The sequence below is a fragment of the Apteryx rowi genome, unplaced genomic scaffold, assembly GCF_003343035.1.
Source record: "Apteryx rowi isolate R43461 unplaced genomic scaffold, aptRow1 scaffold_640, whole genome shotgun sequence".
NCBI classification, from domain to species: Eukaryota; Metazoa; Chordata; class Aves; order Apterygiformes; family Apterygidae; genus Apteryx; species Apteryx rowi.
Window position 1 is genome coordinate 63086 of NW_020450917.1, and position 26254 is coordinate 89339.

The following is a 26254-nucleotide window of genomic DNA, read 5'->3' on the forward strand; positions in this document are numbered from 1 at the left end:
ATGCACTGACTTCTCCTGTTTAAGTGACAGGAGTCAAATAAGAAACTAAATTAATGCAACACAATGTAGTGTATTCAAGCAATCTGTTTATGGTTACATAATGCAGGAAAATTATAACTGAAACCCAAAAATATGAAAATAATTGACTGGAACCAAAGGGACAAGGCATGGAAATAAGATCTGAAAGTTTATATGTAAGCAATTTTCATATTAGTACATAAATACATATTTATCTAAACAGAGCTTGATTAATTGTCTATTTGAATTTTCTCAAGGATGTCTGAGTACTTGCTATCCTATGTCAAACCCATTATTTTTCAGGTATAAACTTGTTAGCAGATGTTCCAAAGATCCAGTCTGCTTCCACCCTCATGATATGATGGGGTGTGGTGCTTCAGAACTTGGATACTCTCTACCTGGGAAGAGTGAATCAGCCTTAATTAGGTCAGTCTTTTAATGCCAGAACCCTCAAGCCTTTCACTGTCCCAGCAGATGCATGACAAGAAGTTAAACCCACTAATCCCAATGCAGTGTGCATATACATGAATTCTTGGAGCTATTAATGTTAGGAGGGTTGAAAACCTTGGATTGTTTATGATATCAACAAACAAATAATGCCAGGTCCTGCCTTCAGCCTCTTTTGAATTCTTAAAATTACAGCAAGAGTGTTCAAAGAAATTTATGAGTGGTAATAGCCTTTCAAGTTACAAGAATATTGAGATCACATGTTTATAACAAGTGTTAGGCAGACAGTCCAATTCAGTGCTGAAGTTAGTGGGCTCTGCCCTGCACTCTGACATAGAAGTTATGGTTGATTAAACCTGAGCTAACTGCGTTACTGTGTCAGAATAATGTCATTGCGCAGAGCCTTTCTAACTCATGCCAGGTGAAGCACAGCTTCCTTTTTCTTGTTTAGTTGTTGTTACTTTAAAAAAAAAAAAAAAAAAGTGAAGGTCACAATCTTGTTGTATGATGTGAACAAGCAAAATTATTTCTCAGTGACGTATAGATAGTGCATGGTTGGGTATATAGGAGTTCTTTAGGACTTGACTGAATTTTGTTCTAAATGTTGTGCATGTTATGTGCCTGTGTACAGTAAATGCTCATTACTATTATAAATAATAGAGGCGGATCATGTAAATACATTTATGGTTGTGGTTGCACAAGTATTTCTCTTCTAAAATGCCGTATTCAATTGCATAATGCTTCTGAATTAATGTAGCTTTTTTTTTCCACTCAGGAGTATATTTTTCCACCTGAACAATACAAGCAAAAAAACAGATTTTGAAATTGAGTGATACTGGGGAGGTTATATATAACTTGTATCATTAATTGAAGGAGGGGGGAAAAAAAAAAAAAAGGAATCTTGGTGCCCCTCCCCCCCCTTTTTTATGTTCTAAGACTGCAGCAGTTTTGCATATAAATAATTCATTTTGTTATGTGTATTTAAAACAAAACTTGTCACATGAAGATATATTTTGATGTGGACTATTTAACTTGTATCCTACTTCTCCTGTTCAGCACTAACCTGTCTGTTTTAGTCTGCCTCCTTTTGTGAGATGAGTGCCGGGGAGGAGGGAAGGTGATGTACCTTCTGAACCTCTCCCATGATTTATAGCAGTATATGAAGAAAATGGCAGGACCCATTGATACTGCATCATATATTATTTTTGTCTTCCCTCCTCTTGTGTACTTTTTCCTGCATTTTCCTTGTTAGTGCTTTCTGGGTCAAAATTTAGATGTTACTCTTAATTTTGCCCCTGTCAGCTAGCTATCCCCAAAGATGAAATGAATCCCATTTTAACTGAGTTGTTTTCTTGAAGACCTCTATCCTGAATTTCAGAGTGCTTGGAGATGAAATCCTGTTTTTTTGTTTTGGGTTTTTTTTGTTTTGTTTTGTTTTGTTTTTTTGTAGAGTATTGCCAGTGAATTACTTCCCCTCCTTTATTGGAGGAGTCAAGGGATGGGGCCAGGGACAATAAACGCCTCCCCATCCTCCCACCACCACCCCCTTTATTCTAAAATTTAGGTGCATTTTTATCCAAAGTATTCAGAAACTTTTTCATCTAGGTCAGACATAGAAATTTTCATTCCACAGGGAATGCTAACATTTTCTTTTGTTTTCTTTTTTTATTTTACGAATTGAAATGTAAAGCTGATATTCCAAAACTCAGCCCTAAAAATGAGACAACCAAAATGCTTCTTTTTCACACACATTATCAGTTTCAATTATTTTTGCATTTCTTCCATCAAATTTCTGCAGGATATGTTCCTTGGTGTGTTACAAAAAACATTCATTTTCGTAGGTATTGATGGGAAATGTTCTTCTGTCAAAATTCCTAACCAGATCTACTTCTAATTGTTTTACTGTCAAAATGGTTTCTCATTTTGATGGACATTGAATAACTACTTCTGTATTTATATTGAAAACAAAAATAAAATATTCCTGGCAGCAAAAGGTACCACACACTATCCATCTTTATACCTTTTTCCTAAGACTTATCTGCTTCCATTACAGACTGAGATATCATGGAGCCTCTTGGTACATTTATGAGTGCTATAGATAAGTGTTCATAAGGAAATAAAGCTGTCTTGTGATTTCCATGTCTCCTGCATTTTAGGATGTGTTACAAAGAGACAGTGAAGAAGAATAGATTGTATTTTATTATATGCTTAGCTTTCACAAAGCTGTGGATGTTATTGCTGTAGGCAGTAATTAAAAAAAAAAAACAAAACAAAAAAACCCCAAAACCCTGGTTTCTAATTTTGTTTGTCTGGTCTCATGCACGCTATTATCTGTGCCCAGTGGATTGAACAGTGAACCATATTAATTCTGGAAGTGGCTTTAGGCCATTCATCCTTGCTGGTTGTGTATGTGCAGTTCAGTTATCTGGAATCACTAGGAAAATTATTCCTGGTTGTTTGCAAATTTGTCTGCTCCTTCTAGCATATGGTCCTGTTAAAACATAGACAGCTAATATAACAAGAGAACTTATTAAAAAATAACATAATGTAGCAATGACAAAGAATCATAAAATTTTGCTTGCTAGGGTCTGTTAGTCCAAAATAAGGTCTCTAAAACATATCCTTATTCCAGAACACATCTGTGACATACTACTGAATATAAACTCATATTCTGTCATACATGAACTGTATCAATAGAAACAATTATTTGACTTAATATCGTAAAATCCCTATGATCATGATAACATGTAAAAATCTCATAGCATATAATACTCATTTTTGACTTTGAAAGTATTATTAAGTATTCCATAACATAGGCCATCAGATCCTAGCTATTACAGAAGCCTATAGCTTCTTGTACACTAGACCCATGCAGCGCAAAATGGAGGATAACATGCCATGCACACATCCTTGCACAGTAATAATAATAAAAGTGCAACTGAAGACATACAATCTCAACACTACAGCATCCTCTGAGTGCTAGAGAGAAGTGTTGCTGATAGAACAAGTGCTCAGCAAGAACCTGATCTTACCAATCTTTTGATTTACGCGTAAAAAGGCTACTTACTACATGTTGTATGTGTGAAGATCTTTTTGCTATATTTTTGCAGTCTTTTCACAAATGGGTTTTTAAATTAAGATGTACTACCACAAATGGGTTTTTGAATGAAGACATACTACCGCACCAAAAAGAAATATGCTTATATCAGGTTGTTTTCAATCCCTGAGCCCAGAAATCAGCTGAGTAAAATGTGTAGCGCACTGAAACATCTTGCATGGAAATCAGTCTTGCCATCTTGGCTAATTGTCCAGTTTGGTCCTTTGCAGAAGCCAGCAGTCTTGCCATGGTACAAGAAACTTGAGTCTTCTCATGAATTTCACTCATCCCTACAGAGGGAGCAAAGAGGGGTGAAAACATCTCTCTGATTTGGCTGTTATGTCCCATTTGTCCACTGACTAAAAGGAGAAAAAACAGTCTAAGCTACTGAGGAAAATTGAGTTCTTGCTCTTTTATGAGAAACAAGTTTCTTCACTTCTTCTCCCTCCTCTTCTCCCCATCCCATCCTTGTCTCTTCAGGCCTGATTGTGGGCAGAGGAGAAGGGGGATAAACAACCCTTGGACCTGTGGTATGCCTCACCTGCGTCTTCCAAATCTAGCAAGAGGGAGAAGTTGGCCTTACTTCATCTGTCCTTGACCTAAAAAAAGGGGCTTGGGGACAAGACATTGGCATACCAGGAGGAACAAAAATGGTTTGAGAGGCAAGAGACGCATGTGAGTATAATTAGTTGCTGAGGCAAGGTGCAGGCAAATGTAAGGCTGGCAAAAGGGATACCTAATGAGAAGTTTGTGGAATAGCCAAGAACTCTTCTGCACTGCTATGTAGCCAGAGAGTACAGCTGCAGCAGGAAGCAAAATTACTGTACTCTATAAAATGGCAGCCCTGTAACTGCTGTGTGTATTACAGAAGTGCAGGAAGAGTTCAAAAATCAAAAGATGGTAGAAGAAAACTAAAATGCATTTTTTTTAAGAAAGTTTAATGATTTTTATATATTTGACTAGCGTATTCCAAGAGAAAGACTTGTGCACATGCTTAATGTTAAGTAAGAACATCTTTCAATGTTTTAATGAATCTGACCCCAAATGTAATTTTTACATACAGTCTATTTGTTCACTGATGATGAGAATTGCATTTCACTTTGGTTAAGGTAGAAAAAATATCTGTCTATTTAGGTAACATCATACTGCTTCTTTTACCTTTAAAGTTATCAGTCAGTTATGTTTTTGTTTGAGATAGGTATGCTTCATAGTTACAGTGGTATTTTCAGCTGTAGACAAATGAAGATAGAAACAGATAGGACTTAAAAAAAAAAAAACTCGAAAAAAACAGCTACTAATATTTGTCTCTTGATCTTTGAAAGTCCAGTTATCTCTTGTTAAAAATGCCTTTTAGAAGCAGGATACTCAGAACCTTTCTTGAAAATAAGTTATATACATTTTCTGAAATTAGCACTCTAAAACAATGCTACGTAAAATTTCTAGGCAGTTAGATGAATGTTGGCTGTTTTGTCCAAACACACTGAAATTCATACAAGCTGCTGGAATTTATAAAATCTGTCAGGCCAATAGAAAAACCCTGTTTATCTCATCCATTGGAGCAAAACTAAGATCACTTGATAAAACAAACATTGTGTTTCTAGTCTAACCTGATCTTATACATTTTTGAGGTCTAGCTTTTCCCAATTAGTTCTTCATTATGAAAAGTAAATAAAGTATCTTTTTGTGAGAGAACATCCTTGCAGAATTCCAGGCAAAAAGGAAATAGGACCAACAGGATGACAATGAAAACCTGTCTGATGATAGGAAGGATTTTCACAGCAGTGATAATGCAGCACTTCTAATATCTTAGTATGTCTCTAGAAAATGTTCATAATTAAACCACTTGAAAAAGATGTTTGTATGAGTTCACAGCTAGGCAACTGCTATTGCTGTCCTCTAATCTTAACAATTATGCAAATACATGTGTGAAAGATTAAACTAAAAATTGCCACAGTTTTTTTTTTTTTTCCCTCAAGTAAAATCAGCAAGGGCTATGTTTAATCAGTCATGCTTGTGAGAGTTGTAACTCTACTGTCTGTGGCCCTAGTCTTAAAAATTCTTAATGCATGCCTTCGCACTGAATGGGATTAGCTGTGTGTGGGAACGTGTGTAGTCAGAGACCGCTGGTACAACGTATGTTGTAACTTTCCCGAAGCCTCTGACCTGGCTCTCAGGAAACTCGCAAGTGTCTATCTGGAATGACAGGAACCACATAGGTGACCTCAGAAGTTACCGACTTTGTTAGGATATTCTGCAAGGTATTTTGTAAATCCTGTATTTAAACCTTTACAGAAGTAATTCTACAAAGTTATATTTCACGATGTTAACTGAAGAACATGTTACACTCACTAATAATTATCTTAAAGAAAATTTGTTACTATTGTGAAGGCTGAGCCTCTGGAAACCAATATTAGGTTCAACTCCTTTCCGTGGCTAAACTTTCAACAATCGCAGTTGAATTTAGAGCTGTGGTTCACTGGGGAGGCAAGATCGAGCATCCCAGCTCCGGTAAAGTTGGAAGCAAAGCACCTTACTCCTATATATTCTCCAGGAAAGATATGAATCATGTTTTTATCAAAAATAGCAGTATGATTCACATAAACTATTTTCTTACATCCTTGGGAGGTCAGATACCAATGTTAAGCTGTAGTTATGCACCACTTATGTCATTCTTTTTACTCCGTGTCCCTTATTTGGATAATTTAACAAGAAGACAGCTCAATGAAAATATGACAGAAAACATTCTCAATGAAAATAGGAATGAAGACACTTTCCAAGTCTTACAGTGGTCTCAACTATTGTCAAGTTGACAGAGAATTTTTTTTAAATGCTCTCCTTCAATAGGGAGTACTGTGAAACCAATGTCTCTTAACAGGTAATGCAGTTTTGCTTCAGAGCTTTATTCATTATATAAGGTTTTTATCATGCTGTTAAAAGAACAGTTTTTAAGGCATGGAGGAATATATGGACAGCATAGTTTTTACTTGCTATCCTAAAATTTAGTGTATCTCACTGCCTTAGTTAAAAATACAAATACCTTTTATCCACAAAAGAATTGCCCTATCAACCTCCCAGAAGATAAAATAGAAATAGGTCCAAATGAAATACTCTACTCTGAAGTGAATCCAAGAAAGAATTTCTGATGTAAGTCACCAAAATAGAGATTCTTGAAGAATTTTGGAATAATATTTTTATAGAACAATGATAAAGTAAATCCTAGAGGACCTCCCTTAGCAACCTTCTGACCAAACCCAGGGACTTTAATTGATCTACACCTAATTTAAAGATTTAATTAAATTTTCATATAATTATGTTGTCGGGGATATCAAATCAGTGATCAAAGATCTGCAAGTGACTTTTTAAAATTAAATTATCTCCCTTTTTTAAAAATAAAGTTCAGAGTATAATTTAGTCACTGGTACTTTTTTTTCCTTCTGATTAGAAGGTTTAATTAGAGAGTTTCCTTCTATCCAGATGATATATTCAGGCCCCTTCTCATGTAGGTGTTGCATCATCTCAAAATTTAGGTACTTGTCCCTCACAAACTGGTTCAACACACGTCATGTGAACGATGAGGCTCTTTTTGCTGTTGGGGAAAACATTAAATGACTTTGAAGAGTGACCCGTGAAAAGCTCACGTGCTGCAGGAGAAACCACTTAGAACCAGGCAGAGGGAAACATCGAAGCCCGCAAGGTTTGATCTCTAGTTTTGGACTGAAGGTGTACTAGCCTCCACAGTGCAGAGATCACACAGTGTGTGATCTTGGTCTGTGATTTCACGTGTCTCTGAACCTGCTGTAACTGTAGGCTGTTACCAGAAGGAACATTATTGCAACCCTCTTCTCTGTGACTTTTGCGTACAAGATCTGGTGATCGCGCAGCGCCGTAGAGAGTCAGATGAAGAAGTTGTTCCAACAGAAAGGTAGTGAGTGGGCAGCAGGTGGTTTTCTGTTAGACTGATTGATCTGCCTTGCCCTTCTCTCCTCCCTTCCCCACGCCCCTGCACTGCAGCCACAGTGATGCTGTCACAGAGGAACAGGGTGATGCAAGTGAGGAAGAGCCGATTTCTAGCTGGGAGCGGGAGGGGAGCTGGAACTGCCTCTGTGGTGGCAATCCCCAGTTAACTGCATTAGATGCAGTATATAAAGCTCTCACTTTTCCAGTTGTTAAACCCCATGGCTACATCTCTCCTCAATATGCTTTCCTTTATATTTGCCTTTGTATTTGAGGTGGTCAGTTAATTGAGCTGAAAAAGCCTTGAGGAACACAGGCCAATTTGGATTTTAAAGCATTTGTTTCAGTTTCAATTCAGTTTCAACCTTGGGATTCTGTAATAGTTTCAATTCAGACTGCTGACTGGAAACATACTCTTCATTACCTTTTTATTTCTCCTTAATGTTTTAACCTGAATTAATCATTTTAGGTTAGGTGGCCTTCCTCTTTCTTCTCCCCATCTTCCCTCTCCGCCTTGCACTGGGCCTGCCCTGGGAATTGCCCAGGGAGTGGATGTGTCCGCCTGAAGTTCTCTGGGCCACCTCGCCGCGGCTCTGCCACTACTGCCGTTGGATGCCTTTCTCCTGTGGAAAGCAATGGGAGGGAGGGATGGGCGGGGTGTCTGGGAAGGGGCCAGTCAATCTGTCTCTGAGCTCCCGAGGTTAAAGACTGGACAAAATGTGTAATGCCATTCTCACAAATAAATAATGAACTTTCAGGTATATTATTTATTTTTCTGTGACCTCCTAAGTAAAGTCTATTTTATTTGGTATACTGTGTGTGTTAGACTGTTTTTTTTATTTTTTATTTTTTTAGTATAGAAGTTCATGTGTTTCTGCCAAATGTACTGTAAATATTTAAATTTTTTTGTTTATTCCTTCTACCTTTTTAGAGTGTTAGAGAGTGGGAGGGCACAATCTTGTACTTTGACATTATGTTTTCGAGCATCTCATTTCTTTTTCTTAATCTTCAAAGTATGTATCCAAGGCCTTGGATACTAGTACTATCTACTTAGCTCTCACACAAAAAAGATAGCTTGTATTTTCAGTGATTATCCAGCAGTGTTTTTTTTATACACACACACACACACACACACACACACACACACAAACACACATGCATGTGTAGATACATACACGTGCATGCACACACACATCTATATAAAGACATGCATAAACACCCTAGACTGAGCCATGCAAGAAATTTTTTCTTCTGTATTCTCTTATTGCTTAACTTTCTAAAAAGTAATAACCTCACAGGTTTTAACCTCATTTTCTGCCTTCTCATCAAATACAATATTTGCGTAAGTGTTAGTGTACTAACCCTGTCTCATTCTTCTTCACAGAAGTATTCTTCACACTTAAATTACAACATTCTTCTATATTTCAAATGAGGAAACATTGCAACAATCTTAAGTCTTTGCCAAGTCACTGTTGACCTATGTTTCTGTGATATTTGGTTTACAGTGTGATTCACTTTTAATGTAAAATATCAACATGTATATTGGACTGGTTACCTTGTTTTGAGAGTCATGACATAGTTTAAAGAAAGGCTAGGCCTTCAGCTGAGAATATGGTTTAACATAATTCTTACCTGTTATGATCATGCTGGAAGTAATTTGCAGCTTGTTGTAGTGAAACAGTATTTCTGACTGAATTAAGACTAACTCTGAGAAAGGAAGCAATTTCACTGTGTAAAAATCTTAGCACATGTGGCTTTTTGTTGGGTTTGTCTTTTTTTTTTCTTCTGAGACTGAATTATTGTAATGATTAGAGGCCTGTTGCTTCAAATAAAAAGCTGAGGTAGTTGGGGAGGAGTTCATTAACTTTTATGAGACATGTTTGTTTTCTAGTGTACACAATAATGCTATTGTGCAGGTTTTTGGACTCTTAACTGATAAATAAAATTTATGTTGTGTTGCTTTAAGTCACCTGATCATATTGCAACTAGCTATATGCAAAGAGATGCATAAATAGGTCCTTCACCTGAAGGGTAGTTGAAGAAACTGTCTTATATAGAAATACTTGTTTTGGCCTGGGAAATCACACAGATTACGCAGTACCATCTTAATTAGTCCCTCCTGTATGCAGAATTGGAGAGTTTGATGATACCTCGTTGCTTGTGACGGAATGGTGGTGTTGTAGGATGAGGTAGAAAATGCTGAATATATAACTTTCATTTGTTATCGCATCACGTGCATCAACATAAATTTCTATTTTTTTCCTCTCTTTTTTTTTCATATGCACTGATGGTTTTCCCCTTTTGCTGGCTAATTGTTAATGGGACTTTCTCAGTTTCCCGTCCCTTCATCTCCCTTCAACATCTGACTGCATTTGTCATTGTGGGGAACTGTGTTTTAGATGTTTAATCTTTTACTATTTCATCCGTAGGCAGTATAGTGTGTTACTGAATGACCAAGTGAGTTGGAAGTTAGGGTAGCCAGCCATGCAATGGCTACGGATACTAAAAGAAAGACCTTTTTGAATTTGCCTAACTTGTTGGTAACTTCTTTGCTTTGTTATTTTTTGCCCTCCTGTTGCTTTTTAAGCCATATAAGAATAATTAGCCCTACTTCATGTTTAAAGGGAGTGAAAATGGCTGATGTGTGCTATTGCCTCTGAAAGTCCAGTGGGAAAAGGGGTGGCTGAAGGATGATTCTTTTGAGTGGTCTTTAGATGAAGGAAAAACAGCTCTTTGGCAACCATTAGCAGCAGCAACTTCATCTAAGACGTTGTTTCTCTCCCAACAGGAAAGAAAGTGGGACAGCTTCTCAAATCATTAACAATTAATTTGTATGATACTCCTGATTTACTTAGCACTTATGAAGAAAAATTCACCCTTTTCTGATAGGGCAGGTGTACCTTATTTTAAGCTACAGGGAAGCTATAGTGTTATCCCTGGCCAGAAAGTAAGTTTGTGTTCACAGCAAATACTGCATTTGCTTGTTGTATAAGGTCTCTTTTGAACTTGATATTTGTGATACTTCATGGGAATGCTGCAATATTGTTATTTTTCAGAATGCACTGTCGGGCAATGCAAATATTATTGGTTCTCAAAATCCCAGTTTATAGGAACATAGTATTTTCTGAAACACGCTGTTTTAAAAATGATGATGAAGTGGTGACACAAATGAATAAAGCTAGGGGATTTTCAAAGCGGAGACAAGTCTGAAACATCTCTTCTTCAGTCTTCCTGTTGTGCACTGGTACTAGCTTCTGCTCAAACCTTACTTTTAGTGTCAGTTCTAATTCTTCTGAATTTATCTGTCAGATTTATCTCTGTCAACCGCAGTATTTGTGTGCCATCTCATTCTTTAGTTTCTGATGTCTGTACTTTACTGATTTGTTTCCTATCTGCCTAGTCCATCTTTTCATTTTTGGTAAAATGGATTTATCTTGTTTTTATGATTAAATGGAAGGAGCTTCTTAGGAATCAGATCTGGATCCTTTATTACATTTTAACATCGTTCTTTGGAAAACTGATTATATCTTGCAAATTAGAGTAACATCTTGAAAGTAATAAATCCTACGGAGCTTGTTAAATATCCTTTTTTTTGTTTCTAGATTCTCACTGAAGCAGAATTATATTATTTGAAATTTTGTTGAGCGTTCCGCTGGTGCTCTGTGCGTTGGCTAGTAACTAACCATTTGCCATGCCAGAAGGACAGAATTATTTTGTCTCATAGGAATATGATTTCATAACTGTCAATTAAATATTGACTTTTTATAATGATATTTCAATATTTATTGCCTCTGAACATAAGCAGTCATAAAAAGGCAGGAGAAGGACTTTTCTAGACAAATTCAAATCCATGTCTGTTCAGTCTATGTTCATCTGCCACTTGCAACTACATAGCTGATATTTATTCTAATTGGGGTTTTTTGGTGGGCTATACAATTCAGTTCAGTGTTTGATGTATTAAAAATACACAGCACAAATGTGTATTTTGGTATTGCAATTGGTGGATTGGTGTTTTGCCAATAACAGTTTGTTTCTAAGACTTTATTGTATAGGTCCATTTGCATTCATGAAATAATTTTAATTGGTGTTTCTGACTGAGAGGTATTCAGAGTCTGTGCATGCTTTTTCCTTCTCTCCTGCCTTCTGAATATATTATGGTTTCATTCGTGTAAGTAACCCTCATTAACAAAGAGTTCCTTTGAAATTTTCAGCTCTGAGATATTTCTTAAAATTTCTCGGTATTTTTCTCTGGTGAAGCTCTTGTTGTTGCTGACGATCAGACACTAAAATGGAAATAGGGCAGAGAGCTCATTAACCTAATATAAGATACCTGTGGACACTGTTTTCTGTCATGTCTAGATGAAAGTCCTGAAAAAAATGTTTTGGGTTTTTTTTATATTTGAAATAAAACCTGCAGTTCAGATTTTGACTTCTTATAGTGGATATTGGTGCATCTGAATAATCAGTAAGTTTCAGAAAGTAGATATAAGATGTGGTCACCTCCGACGGCAGAGCTTATGCTCAGTAACTCAAAAGGACCAGGAGGATTATTTCTTCAGCAGATCAAATGTACTTCAGTAATGCTTGCTTTGAGTGTAGAGTTGTGATGGAAACTTCAAACAGTGGGCAGCAAGAATGATTCCTGCTGGCAAGGAGCAGGAAATCGTGGTGCTGAACTGAAAGACAATTGAGAAGTTAGACACAAAAAGGGATGTTTATTTAGGAAGAACACAGGAATGAAGATTTAAGTAAACAGAGCATGCAAGCATTGATTATAAGGAAAGGGAATTCCTGCAATTTCATTTAAATCCGTGGATCCAAGAGTGGATCCAGGATTTTCAAGCAATGAGGTGGTACTCAGATACATAAACCAGCTATGACATGATGCTGTATTTGACGGGAACCAAACAGGCACCACCAGCTCTTTCGCATTGATTTCCTCAACAAGGCAACCTGGGTGAATGTGCTGGAGCTTCTGGGTAGGCCCCAGGGTGGATGACGTACAGACAAGCACCTTTTTTCTGCTGCTCACTAATAGAGGTGTGGGAATACTTCAAACCTCTCTCTCTCTCCTAAGCTGTAGAGAAATCTTGATGTGGGAACACTTTGCCACAGTGATCGCTGTTCAGCTGCCCCCACCGGCTGCTGCAGGTTGTTGTCCTGGAGAGGAGTTACTCGTGGTGAGAGAACAGTGCCGTCTCCCCAGAATAAACACAACATCCCCATACTGGGCAGTACTAGCAAACTGAAAGTTGGAGAAGCAACTAAATGAAGAACTATTTTTGTTTCACTGAGGAATCCAAGATAGGTTGCCTTCTGTATACAAGCAAGCTTCCAGCAGTTACTGAAATGATATTTGGCACCAGTTTTTTTTATTATTATTATTAAATTAGAACCTCCCAGTGTAATGTAGTAAAACTGGAGATTAAAATTGGGTGACATGCTATTTCTTCACTTGCAGAGCTTCATAAGAAAAAATGTGATTTTACTAGTTTTCTTTTTCAATGTAAACTTCAGTATTCTGAATATAGACCTTCAAATTAATAGTAGTTCGTAATGAGTATCATTCTTCAAGGGTTTTTTTTGTCTTTAATCTCCCCTTTAAAATAAGTGTGATTTACATAAGATTCTTTCCTGTTGTTGAGGCCTACTTAGATACAGAAGCAAAAGCGCCATACAGAGAAGGAGCTAGGACTCCAGTTAGCAAACTCCTGTGCAGTTTCTTTAGCCATCATAACTCATAGCAGCCTAAGGTTTGCTCTAATTTATACCCCTAGGATATGTTTCTTAGATAATGCAATGTAGCGAAAGGTTAGTGGCACAGGGGATCTCTGCCCTGACTTCCATATATTCCTGTCTGTGCTGCCAGAGAACGGCCAGGGTAGGACAATAGCGCTTTATCGGTTTTGTTCAAGATGTGCGTTCTTGCACTTCAGCACAGTTGTCCTACACAGCTGGAAGAGTTTTCAGCTACCCCCTTCCCTTTGAAATCTGTCCGTTATCTGTTACTTGAACTGCATGTAGGGATCAGGTCATATTTTAGTTTCTGTCCTGGAGGGCTAGCAATTTCAGTAGCCCTGCTTGACGTTAGCATGTCAGGTATGTATCTTTTAGGCTCTCACAGTTCTGAAATTGTATGCTGTTGATCCATCAAGAGTTGCTAATTAGAGAAGATGGGTGAAAAACCTCATGTGTATTTCAATTTCCAAGATTCCCTGAGCTCTTGGCATGTAATTCATTACCAAAACAACTGAGAACCTGCACTTAAAATGATGAGATAATATTATACTACTTTGTCAAGGCTTGTACTAGGAAAAGAGGAAACAAAGAATTAAATGACTGTAAGAGGAAATCTTCTCTCCTCCCCTTCTCCACCACGTTTTATTTACTTTATTTTTTATACTATTTTAAGGGCAAGAAAATTACTCTTCACAGACTGCTTATTTAATCACTAGTGCACAGGATGGCTAAATATAGGAAAGCAAATGCAATATTTATGTTGCTGTGAGAAAAAGATATGCTCTTATCTAGGCCTGACCTGAAAAAAAGGAAAAAAAAAGCTTTTTTGTCAGGATGGCTCAATTGGTCAGAATCAGTATTATTTTTTTGACGTCTGTAATCACTATGCTGCAGCTCCTGGTGTTAACTGTATTTACCAGTACATCATATTTCTCTTTCTATTTGGGATTAAGCTAGACCCATAGAAACACATGCATACTGTGTCTTGACAAACAGTTGTGCTGAAATATGTAAAGCAGTGCACATTTCCTATATGATGTTCAAAATCTCACCTGATTTTCTGGGAGGATGCCTTTGCTAGTAAACTGTCGATTCGTCATTCATGACCATTAACTGATTCTGCATTTTCTTTTCGATACTCTTCCTGGCAAACATTGTCTTGCAGGGCTCAACGACCAAGTGTCAGAGCAGGTCACTGGAGAAACTGGCTGCTTGTGAGAGTGTCCTACATAAATCTGGGCCATGGAAGAAAAAGGTGAATTCTCAAGTTGGTGGAGTTCTGCAACAGCTCTAAATAGTGTTTTAGCTGACATAGGCTTTGACGCAATACTGATGAAAATGCGTGGAACGCCAGCCATCACAGATCATGGGGAATTCTCCATTTCGACTTGCCTGGTAAAATCACAGCTGCAGTACCCGTACTCTTTGAGGGGAAGATGATCCTCTTATTAGTTTCAAAGGGATTACAGTTACAACTGTAATGTCATACGATAATACCAGCACTAATACCAGCAGTTTAATAAGGGGTTTTCTTTATTTGGTTTGCTTTTTTTAGCAGGCACAATTAGGGTCTCTGCTTGGGCGTTCCACTCCAGTAAAACCACCCTGACTTTCCCTCAAATTGGGCTGGGTCATTGTGACTGTTAGGTTGCAGATATTTTGATTAGGGATGCTTTGACAACATGTGAAAATACTCCCTGCAAAGGAAAAAATAGCTGAAGATTGAAAAAAAAAAATCTATTTTTCCTAGGATTAATAAGATAAAAACTTTAAACCTGTGATTAAATTTTCTATTTTTTTTTGGTTTTCAAGCATTTTGATTCCTTCCTCTTTCCTCTGCTTCTTTGAAAGGACGAAACTTAAAAGATGGGAACTCAAAACTGAAAAAAAAATCTAAAAAAAAACCCCACCAAAAATATTCAGTTGAAGGCTCTAATACAAGTAATTTTAGTGAAAAAAAAAATCAATTCATTGGTAATTGCTTTTACTTTTACATTTTCTTTGAAAAACTGCAGTGCTTCTGTATGTGTTGAAATTAGTGTGGGTCTCCTGCAGTGCAAGAATTTGGAGTGCAGTCGTCTTCTCTTTTTTTACATTTGCCTTTTGCTGCCTTAACAGGATTTATCTGAAAACAATATATTTACCTGGTTTTATAGTATCTTTTGCTACTATGTTAGTGTTCTAGCATTTACTCTGTATCTGAGATTGGTGTGACTGACATACAGCAATGTCTAACCAGTAGCCGCTAGTGCAGGTGATGTTTCAGGGGAATTAGGAATTTCTCCTTTCTTCAGCCCTTCTCTTCTGCATACAAGCATCTTAAATTATTTACAGTTGTTTTCAATGAACATAATGCCCATAAACGATGCTTTAGTGTCTTGCACTGAATTTGTAGTTCTTTCAGAAGGCATCGCTTGTTTTATTTTTATATTCGTGTTCAGGATAATTGTGGTGTAGGCTGCCATTAGCGTGCCTGTTCATCATGAAGGCACAGAGATCTTAAAGTAAATAACTAGTATCTTTCATCTCCTTTCTGTGGCTGTAACTGGATAGCATAGCCTTTTGAGACCAATATTTTTCTGAATAGATGTTTGACCCATATGTAACTCCAAACCAAAAACATATTCCTGCATTCATGACGCTTGCTCGGATAAGTGTTTTTCCTGACATGGAGAAGATTGTTGAGGTGAATAGTCAGTCATCTGCATGTAGTAAGAAATTTCATGAACAGAATTGCTGGCTCTCAGAAGTGTAAAGGTGTCCTACAGTTAAGCTTTAAAATCGTTTTTATGTTATATAAGGAAGTATTTTTAGGAGAAAGCACACCTATGTGATTTATCTGAAGCAATAAGAATTCTCCAGAGTGTTTCTTTTCAAAGCCTTTTAGAAGTCTTTCTTATTATGCAGCATATGTCTCTTCATGTGTCTAGACTAATTTTCAGAGGTCCTGACTGGTCTGTTTAGTCTGACATGCACTACAGGAGTATATTAAATAAAATATGCATAGATTAAAATTCCCATAAAATTAACTTCAATTTTATTTTATTTTTTCATCAGTAGCTCCTGCATGGATAATATCAAGTTGTATTTTGAAAGTTTTGGTTTTTCCATGATGATACTTTATGCTTTTCATTTTAAGCAAATAAAATGGGTAGACTAGCCTATTTTAAAACTTTGGCTCTCATGCACTAGCAAAATAAATACTGTGCCATTTCGCTGAAACTTCATCAGCAGGTATTTTTTTAGGTCCAGACAGATAGTTTGTGTTCGGAGTTATTCTGTTTTTGAGTAGTGTAAGTATTTCTGCTGATCTTTCAATAAAGCTGTAACTTTGTATCTCAATTATTCAATTATGTATTTTATTCTTTGGAAGCTCCCCTATACTTTCAATATATTGAGCCTATACTCAGCTGAATTGCGTTCCTAAGAGGCTAGATCTACATGGGTCAAAGATTTGACTGTGGCAACCTTGCCAAATGTCATTTGTGATATTAACTTTTTTGGTGATGCTGAATAAGTTCACTGGAATATCATGAATGTCCTAACAAAAGACATGTTACCTAGTTTATTGTCAGCTGCTCAGTGCCTGAGTGGCAAACTGATTACTTGGTATTTAGAACTGTAATGGTTATGTGTGGCATGAGCAGTGTCCGGAAATCTTAATTACCTGTGCTGGTGCTTTGATGGAAAATCCAAGACAATAAACCTAAGGAAGTAATTTGGGTCTTGTGTGTTATGCTTTTGATCTTCTGAACAAATTTAAAGTTACTGTAAATTGATCAAAGTTTAGAAATGCAAGCCAAAAATATAACTGAAGTGATGCCCCCAGCAAACCCAGTAAAATTTCAGTTGTAAAACATTTTGAGAAGTGCTATTGTAGTTTTTTCCTTCCTTTTTATGGGCATTAACTAGACTGTATGTTTCTGATATGTGGGTCATTATCTCACTTGACATTTGCATATGCTGAGTCCATACGCGGTGTCACACCTATAAAGTACCTTCTCTCACGTCATACAAATGCCTCACTCACAAGATACTCTTTTCTAACTAATGGAGGAGAGTATCTTGCGACAAATGTATGTGATATAGATAAACACATTTAAGTGCTTTAGACTCTCTGAATTTGAAAGGAGTTAGGCTCGTAAACATGGGCAAGGATCTGTGTTGGACCTATACATTTTTTTTCTTATTCTCACAGTTTTGGTATATAAGAGTCTAAAGATTAAAAGGTAAAGTGATGAGCTGTTGGTCAGTCAGTGAGGAGGGGCAGAACTTGCTCACTAGAAATGGAAGTATTGATGATGATGAAATCTGCTGAAGTGTGTTATGACTTTACAAGCTTGTTTCATACTAACATCAAAAAATAAACAGTGCTCAGATATAGATAATTCAGTATTCTTGAGAAATTAATTCAAAGAGCAAACACCACGAGGCAGCAATGCAAACTTCCTTAATTTAGTCTCATAACTGTGCATCATCCCTGGCCAGTAAGGGTAATTTACTGTAAATCACTTTAATTCTTGTCCTTTTTAATAAGACTGCTACCACGTTGTCAATTGTGAAACACTGCCTGCTTGGAAACTACAGTGTTTCCTTTAGCATTTATACATACAACATTTTGTAGTATGCATTTATATACATACAAGCTGTATGCCTTATTTGCACATCTATTTAGGTGTGTGTACTTTCCAGCTAGGAATATGGGTGGATTCCACTGGCAGGACTTTTGCAAGATGTTCAGATGGTTGCATTCCAGTAAAAATCACTTCCGAAATCTTGAAATCATGCTGGTTTTCTGCATGCAGATTCCATATTGAAAATAAAAAATATGCATCTCTTTCACAATATTTATGGACTCTGAAGCATTAATATATAAATATTGTTTACCCAGATCCTAACTGCAAGCATCAGAAGATATTGTCCTAGCTTTCAAATTATTTGCTTTTTGTTGGAATAAGTCAAATGTATACTCAGTCAAAAGCGTATGTATTTTACATTGACATACCTTATATCAAAAGCTTAGCAGAATTGTGCCTGGTATTTATCTACAATTTAAGTGAAACATAGTCTTTTCCATCATCAGAAAGCAAAGGGCCAAACTGTAACATTCAGAACTAGTTCATGAGTGCACGTGGCACAGGGGGTAGAAAACCATCTTTACAGCCTGGGGCAAATTGTGCTACTGCAGCTTAATAAAATACTGGCTGTTACTGCAGATTAATAAGATGCAGTCATCGGCAGAAGTGTCGTAACTGGTTGTATGCTGGCGTTTTCATCACTTCAGTTGTAAAGTAAAAGGCGTGCACTCAAGCCACTTTGAAGTTACTTTTTTCCCACTGCTAACTGCTAAATGTGCACTACTGGCTGGTTACAGCTGCTCAGCTGACCAGCAGTAACATGCTAGGTCATGCTAATGCAGGTGTTACTGCTCTGTGCCCTCTGTGATGCATGACAGTTCTCTGGAAACATAAATATCTGGAAGGTATTTATCTTTAATTTGTAGAAGTGATGTAGTGAGTATATTTGTCTACAGTTTTTGTGAGGTAATGCTGGAGGCATTGCACGGCTACACACTTTCATTTTTGTGCACTGCTGTTATTAGCACTGACCCTTGCATCTCTGGGTCCTAGCAGAATTCATTTTACCTGCCTTATATATTTGTGAGCTTTTCCCCTAACTAGTAATATTTCATCTGTGAAAGACAGACCATAATATGGAGTTAACCTGAAATTCTAAAGGTGTACATGTGATACTGGGGGAAGAAAGAGAAACTAAGTTCAAATATAATTAGGATATTTATTTTCTTAGAAGAAGTGGTTGTGTGTTGTTTGACTAGAATGCTTTCCTTATTAAAAGAAAAAGACTGCCATGTACTAGCTGAGTGGAAAGTGCTGGCTCTGCTAGTTGCTTGGAAGAAAAAGTATTTTTTGGAATGTGACTGCAAAACAAGGATAGCATTTTTGAGGCAATTAAGAGATTCTAAGCATTAAGGGAAATCAGTTCATGTTCTGTCTAGTTCTATTAGAGTTCATATTCTAGTCTAAATATTTCCAAAGATAGGTTGTGTTAGTGGGAATAAGTTGGTATTAAGAGCATCCGATTTTTAATTATTATAAAATTAACAGTATAATTTGAGTAGCTACAATACCCTGTGTTGTGTAGGAACCATAAAGCTGTCAGCTCCTTTGTCCATCATCACTCTTTGAATTTGTGCTGCTGCGTTTTTAGATTTTTTTTTTATTTTTTTTTTTTTTGGAACATGAATTTAGCTATCATCTAAATTTTAGAATAAGAAGAACATTCGGATTAAAAATTCAGAATCTTGAAAACATTTTTCAGGAGAATTTGTCAGGGTGAACAAGAGCTTTGGTAGAAGTGGAGATAATAGAGCAGTTTTTACCCTGACAACTCAGAACAAGTGCGTGTAGGAGGTGGCCTAAAACCTAGAGGCTTGTCTAGATGGGGTCACCACAAAAAGGCAGTTTCCGTGCCAGCTGAGGGCATGCAGATAAGAGCAGGTGGTGGTGAGTCCACCGCAACTCCAAGCTGGGTGGACATTTAGCCTTTCTAGGTATAATCTCTCTGGCTGGCTAATGCAATTCTGTGGTAGAGGAGAGAAGTGACTGTCTGTAACCATCCGTTTAGAAATGTCTTTTGAGTGTAGGCACAGGCATTTGGCATGGAGTAACTGGAGTACCCTTGTTACTGTGCACTGTGTAATTCAGCTGTTTGCTGCTAATGTTTGGAGGTGTATATTTAGGATTAAGAATCAGAAAGTCTCAGTTGCTAATTCAGCTCTGCGAGCCCCAATGTCTGGTCTCAAATAGGTTCTTCTAATCTTTATCTTGATATGCAAATATCTAAAATGAGTAAAATATCTATTAACATCATAGGATGTTGTGCAGATGATTTAATGGCTGTAGCAGCCTGTATTAGGTAAAGTGCCATAATAATACTACTAAGATGGCTCTAAGCCACCAGTGTGATGCAGCTGTGGAAAAGGCTAATGTGCTTCTCTCTGCAGTGCATTAGACATGATATTTTTGGAGAGAGAGAAAGAAATGCTGATAGCATTTTACAAGGCCTTCTTGAGACCTCCTTTGGAATATTGTGTACAATACTGTTCACTTACATTCAAGAAAGATGGACTTAAATTGGAACAGGTGCAAAGAAGGACTAGTAGGCTGATGAGAAGAATAGAGTAATTATCTTTCAAAAAGTGAGTTAGAAAGCTTCTGTTGTTTAGCTTAAGGCAATGAAGGTTGAGAAGGGATACAGCAATTCATTGTAAATAAATTTATGGATAAACATCAGGAATGAAGAACTGTTTCAGCTAAAGAATAACCATTTTTGTCTGGTGCTGATATTCTAAATGCATCCTAAATGAATGCAGACAGGAAATTATAAGAACATTTCCAACCATTTCAAGACGAGGAGGACTGTGGGGCAATGAACCTAAATAGTTTTAAGCTAGAGTTTAGTAAGTTTTACAGAAGGAGATTTTATTTCTGAATAAAGGCATAAAGTTAAGCTTATAAGATGAGATTTTAGATTTCAAGTATTTGAAGTATTGAGGTATCTGAGGGGCTTGAAGGGAGAATGAAACTGTTTTTTTTTTTTCTCACTGTGTTTATTTGGCATTAACAACATGCTTCAGGGTTTCCAGTGGTTGCTTGTGGGTGCGAAGTATGTTTTTAATGCTTTTCTTCTCCCACTGCCCTTTAATAACAAGTTATCTTTACTTGTTCCCCCTCACCCCCTTATTCTTGCATTCATAGTTCAACTGTTTACAAGATTTGGGATCGGCAATGAACATCAGCCCCTGGGGAAATAGGCACGCAATGATAGACATTATTATTCTTTTCTGTTGTAGGATGCATGATCCACTTCTGTGATCATTTGGGAGAAGTTCTTATCTTGCTGTTTTCTGTTTTTAAAGAAATTCTCTGCTATTGCAAAGACATGAGATATGGACAATGTCCTCCATCCTCAATTCTTCCTATACGGTATTCTGTAATCACAGCCCTTCCTATGGCATTTATGCTTTTTATAGGATACGGAGAAGCATTTTGTGGTGTTCAGGGCACATAGATTGTAGATACTGTGGAAATTTCTCAACCAAACATTCATTGTGTGGCTGCCTGCAGTTGCCCAGCTGCATCCCTTGTGGGGTCCCTGAAGGGACCATCCTGCCTCCCAAAACTGTGTTTTGAGGCACATGTTGAAATATCATGTTGGTGATGCAGATAAGGGGTTGCATTCTTTCTGCTGCCAAAGCTTTGCTGTTTTGCCTGGAGATACTCTTCGGTCATGATTTGTGTGTATATGTATCTGAATATATGTATAGGTATGTATGTATGAATATATGTATATATTTGTCTTCTCCTGTATCTCAGGAAGGAATTTTCTGAGTAAGTGATGTCTGGCAGTTTGTTTTTCCCTCCGGCTTTGCACTTGCAGCATTTCTATGAGAAAGTGAACTTCCAGGGAAATCAGCAGATCGTCAAAAATCTCAGGTTGAAAGGGGAAATGTGGACGGGAAATGAGATGTGAAATTCTGTCACAGGTTCTAACTTTGGTATTGAATTAAGTCATCAGAATGTGGACAGGAAGTAGAGAATGAAGAAGAGCAGCACATGCATTAGGTTGTCTTGGTTTTCAGAAAAATCTTGCAACCTATGAGTCTCGTGGTGTTTATAACACATTCATGGCATAGCTACTTTCTGCTAAGCGTGCATCAGGAAGAAGTGTTGTTCCTAAATTAGTAAGTTAAGGTCATAATTAAAGCAGCTGGTAAAGGATAGAGCACAGTTTTCTAGATTTTATTCTGAACAGAATTTAAAGAGAAGGTTTCTTTTCAGCCTTTTATTGGAGGGCCATATTGAAAAATAAAATCTTACTTCTTAAATTACTGTATTTTTAGACTCAGGCTGTATCATGCCAACAAACTTTCAGCAGACTTTTATGTGAAAAGAAGGACTCTGTGCTTTATGTGACTATTATCATCATAAAAATTTGATTCTTATGTATATAGGGATCACTATACTATAAACCTGAGTATTTATAAAATAAATTGTTAGGCAGCAGAGAACTTGTAAGAAAGTGAGTTAGGAAAGTAGGACGTTATTCTTGCTTTTACCAATAAGTTGCCACATGATTTTACACAAAAAAGGAGACAAATAATTTTGAATGGCTCATTATTTTTATAATTGTACCAATTTGGGGTCAGTTGAGCCTCACTTATTTTTTCCCATAAAAAGACACTAACTCCAATTTAGGATGAATTCTATTTTTAAAATGAGTTGAATTCAAAAGAATGTACTTAGCTTTGCCAACTAAATTTAATAGGCAGTCCTTTTGAAAATTTTAGCCGTAATCTTTACAGTATAATAGATAGTTTAAAAAAAATAAAATTAATTGCATAATTTACTTTGAGATATGACAAGAAAAACATGCCGGGAGAAACTTCGTAATCAGAGGGACTTATGCTGTGCTCAGTTGCTTTCTCCCTGTCCAACACCTCGCACATCATCAGTCTGAAGAAAAAAACTCACCTGGAACTTTGTCTTTCATTGGCAACTGTGCGGCAGCAACTGCACTGTTTATATTTAAACCGCTGGACTACCTCTGCTACTTTTAGGCTGAAGCAAACTTCTAGCAATGCCCTTCATGTTGAGTTGCTATAATTACTGGTTTCTGAAGTTACCAGGCCTCTAGCACTTCCTTTCTCCCACAACTCTCTGTGAACTCTGAAGCTCAGGCATCAAAGAAATGTTAACTGTATTGGCTTTAGGCCGTACAAAGTATAAACCCATATCACTTGTGTTTAAATGTTTGCTGAGAAGTTCTAGGACTTGCCTGTATGAGCAAGTTAACTATCATAACCTAGACTATAATTGCTATAGCCATAATGTTAAAATCTTCTTATTCCAGTATGAAAGCCTTTTCTAGTTTAGCTGTGCTTATGTTGGGTGAAGTTTGTTAGGCCGAAAAACGATTTATTCCCCCAAAAAATTATTCACGGGAGATTTCCACTAGTGCAGTTTATGATTCTGTCATTATTATATTGGTAAATGTTCAATGTCAGCAAACCATTAGAGTTGTAAGAATCATTATTTTCCTTCAGTGATGTAGACCTTGAGGTATAATGAGGTATAGGCAGTTGTTAAACTGATGAGATGTAGTCTGTTGAATGTAGCTAGTAGCATGTGATGGGGGAATTCTTGGCTTCCTACTAATAATTCGTAGGGGAAAAATGATGTGAACCTTCATTGGTAAATGATTCTATTGACCTTTCTGGCGAGGAAGTATGTGTGGGTGAACAAAGTGTTTTTTTCATGTCACCCGTGGTAGAAACTAGACTGTAAACACTGTACTACTAGGGATGTCAGGAACTTTAAAATGTGAACAAGAAGATAAAACAAACTGAATGTTTCAATAAAGTATATGGAGACAAATACTGAAATTTGTTTTATGTTATTTTTATCAGTTTACAAAAAAACAAACTTCAACATCCATCTTCTACTAATAGTTATATATATTTATGTAACTATTATCCTAACTATCAAACAAACGTGAACACACTGGAGAATAAGAGAAACTTACAGTGCCAGCTTTTGATAAATGTTCAGGATCACTAGTGCTTATTAGCTTCTGTATGAGTTATAGCCATTGGATTATTTAGGTTTTGAAGTGTAGTTCCAAGGTCATGATTCGTATTAACAGCCCCACTTCCTCCATAGGATGTGTAAGTGGTGGATTTGCAGGGTCAGTGGTGGTAGGACCCACGATAACTGAATCTCATTTTAAATTTAACACTAGCAGGCAGTATACCACACTGGAGAATAAGAGACAGTACAACATTAAATATATTGGTGTGACTGTTTGAGACCTCTTCAGAAGAAATAACAATTAATATAATCTTATATTATCCTGACACATACCTTTTAATGTTCTGTGTTTATCAGCAAGATCTAATTATTTTAAACTTTTTTGTTTTCCTGTTGCATCTTGGTGGTCAAGTAAAGATAATTACATATCACTTTCAGCATTAATTTGTACTTAACACAGGCTGAACAAAGGAATGAGTGATTTATTTGTAAATAATGCATTCATTGATGATATTACACTTATGCTTAGTTTTTAAATATCACTTACACAAATTGTGTGTTGAAAGGCTGTCTTGTTGAAGTGTATATAAACATTATTCATCATTTGTTATTTAAATATAAAAAGTAACATCAGTCTTTATTTCAGATAAATCAGAGTTCTTTTTCTTCTTAGTTTCAATATAGAAACGAATCAAGGTGTAATAAAATTCCTCTTCCGTATGCACTTTTTAGTGTTGAATCAGTTATTTGTACACATTAAGCAAATTATGTTGTTATTAAATGACCACTCAGTATCAAAGTAGCAGTAAGAGGAAAACGTGCTTTCTTCACTGTATCTACCTCATTTCAGCTGAGGTTGATATTTTAAACTCAAGCAGGGGATTCAGTTGCACAGATTTATTACAGGCCATGAGAATCCTATAGCTTAGACCCCCAGGCTGGGTTTGAAAGCTGCCTCTCTTCCCCTCTGGTCCCTCTCCCCTCTCTGCTCTTTTCCCTCCCTCCCTTCTGCACACACACTCGCACTCATCAGCCTCCTGAGTATTGTTTTAGTGCATGGCATTTTGGAGGGAGGATTTGGGAATAGACCCCATTCATCATTTGGAATGAGTAGGATTTGGGGCACAAATGTAAACAAGAGTATAACTGAGACTGCTAATGTCATTTTCAAGTGACGGTGTTGCATTTGGTCAAAGAGGAGCCTGGATCTGTTGCTCTCTTAGGGAAGGAAACAGGAGTAATGTGACCAGCTACTGTTTTATCTTGATGAGAAGGGCAAGTACAGTGGCCCAGGGGGCAAAAAATGAAGAAAAGCTATGTGACTTTTTACACTATTTAGAATGTATTCTTGGGGAACAAACCCAAAGTTTAGACACAGAAAATTACCAGCACATAGAGCAAAATGGCATGTGAAATGTGCCATGAAAATGTGAAACTGTGTGTTTGAATGAGGTGGGGGTAGAAGAAGAGGGAATAATACCAAGAATAAGCTCTGCATTGCAATAAACAATAGTTTTGGTTTTATATCCAATGCTACCTTTTAAAATTTATATTTAAATACAATCAACATACTAGTTACATCAAACAAGATTATAAATCTCAGGAAGTTAATTGAAACCATAGATTAATCTTTCACATTACGTTTGTAACTTATATAAATTTAGATACTTTCCTTTAGGTTCACCTTTGTATACTCTGATACATCAGTCCTGAATTGTATTATTACTAATTATTAACTAAACAGTGAGGAGGTGGCAGCATCAGAGACTATGAGAAAGAGACTGGATCTTCTCTGAGACTTTGCAGCTTCAGGAGCCCAAACCTCCAACTGTAGCAGAAGAGTTGGCAGAGTCAATGCCTATCAGGTCAGAAAATGGAAACTTCCATGATGGGGAAGTCTGGAAGCTGGTGACTTCTGGCACCAGGAGGAGGGCTCCTGCTCCACTGGAAGACTTGCAACTTTGGATAAGGTTCGCTGCCCTTGTAGCTGTGGAGCACACAGGATCACCCAGAGGAAGCAGCGAGTGTTAGTAGGAACTTGCTGCTGCGGGGGAGAGACTCCCATCTGCTGATCTGACCTGCTGCTAGGAAGGTTTGCAGCTTGCTGGGTCCTCACATTCAGGATGTTGTGGAGAGGCTACCAAGGCTTGTCTGGCCCTTGGATTATTACACCCTGCTCTTTTTCCATGTGGACGTGTGGACACCAGTGATACTGCCAGGAGAGACTGGGAAAGTATCAAGCGTGGCTCCATGGCCCTGGGGATATGGGAGCATGGGGACACAGGGAGTGTTCTCCTTGACCCTGCTGGTGAGTGTGAAGGGTATGAGGGGGATTGAATGATCCTAGGTCAAAAATTGGTTTTGCAGCTGGTCTTGACAACAGGGTTTT

At 37.2% G+C, this 26254-nt stretch overlaps 1 protein-coding gene across 5 annotated transcripts in view; it reads left to right on the top strand.

The window, feature by feature from the left end:
- Window positions 1–26254, top strand: part of TBL1X (transducin beta like 1 X-linked) — a 209692-nt gene that overhangs the window by 25839 nt on the left and 157599 nt on the right. Inside the window, exon 1 of one of the 5 annotated variants that reach the window (XR_003256435.1) lies at window positions 425–444. The exons of 1 other annotated variant lie outside the window; for it this stretch is intronic. The gene's annotated coding sequence lies outside the window, so the exon portion shown is untranslated. Of the gene's footprint in view, window positions 1–424; window positions 445–14491; window positions 14511–26154; window positions 26174–26254 lie in introns of those variants that run through there. 3 more of the 5 variants (XM_026084470.1, XM_026084473.1, XM_026084474.1) reach the window with 3 other exon arrangements.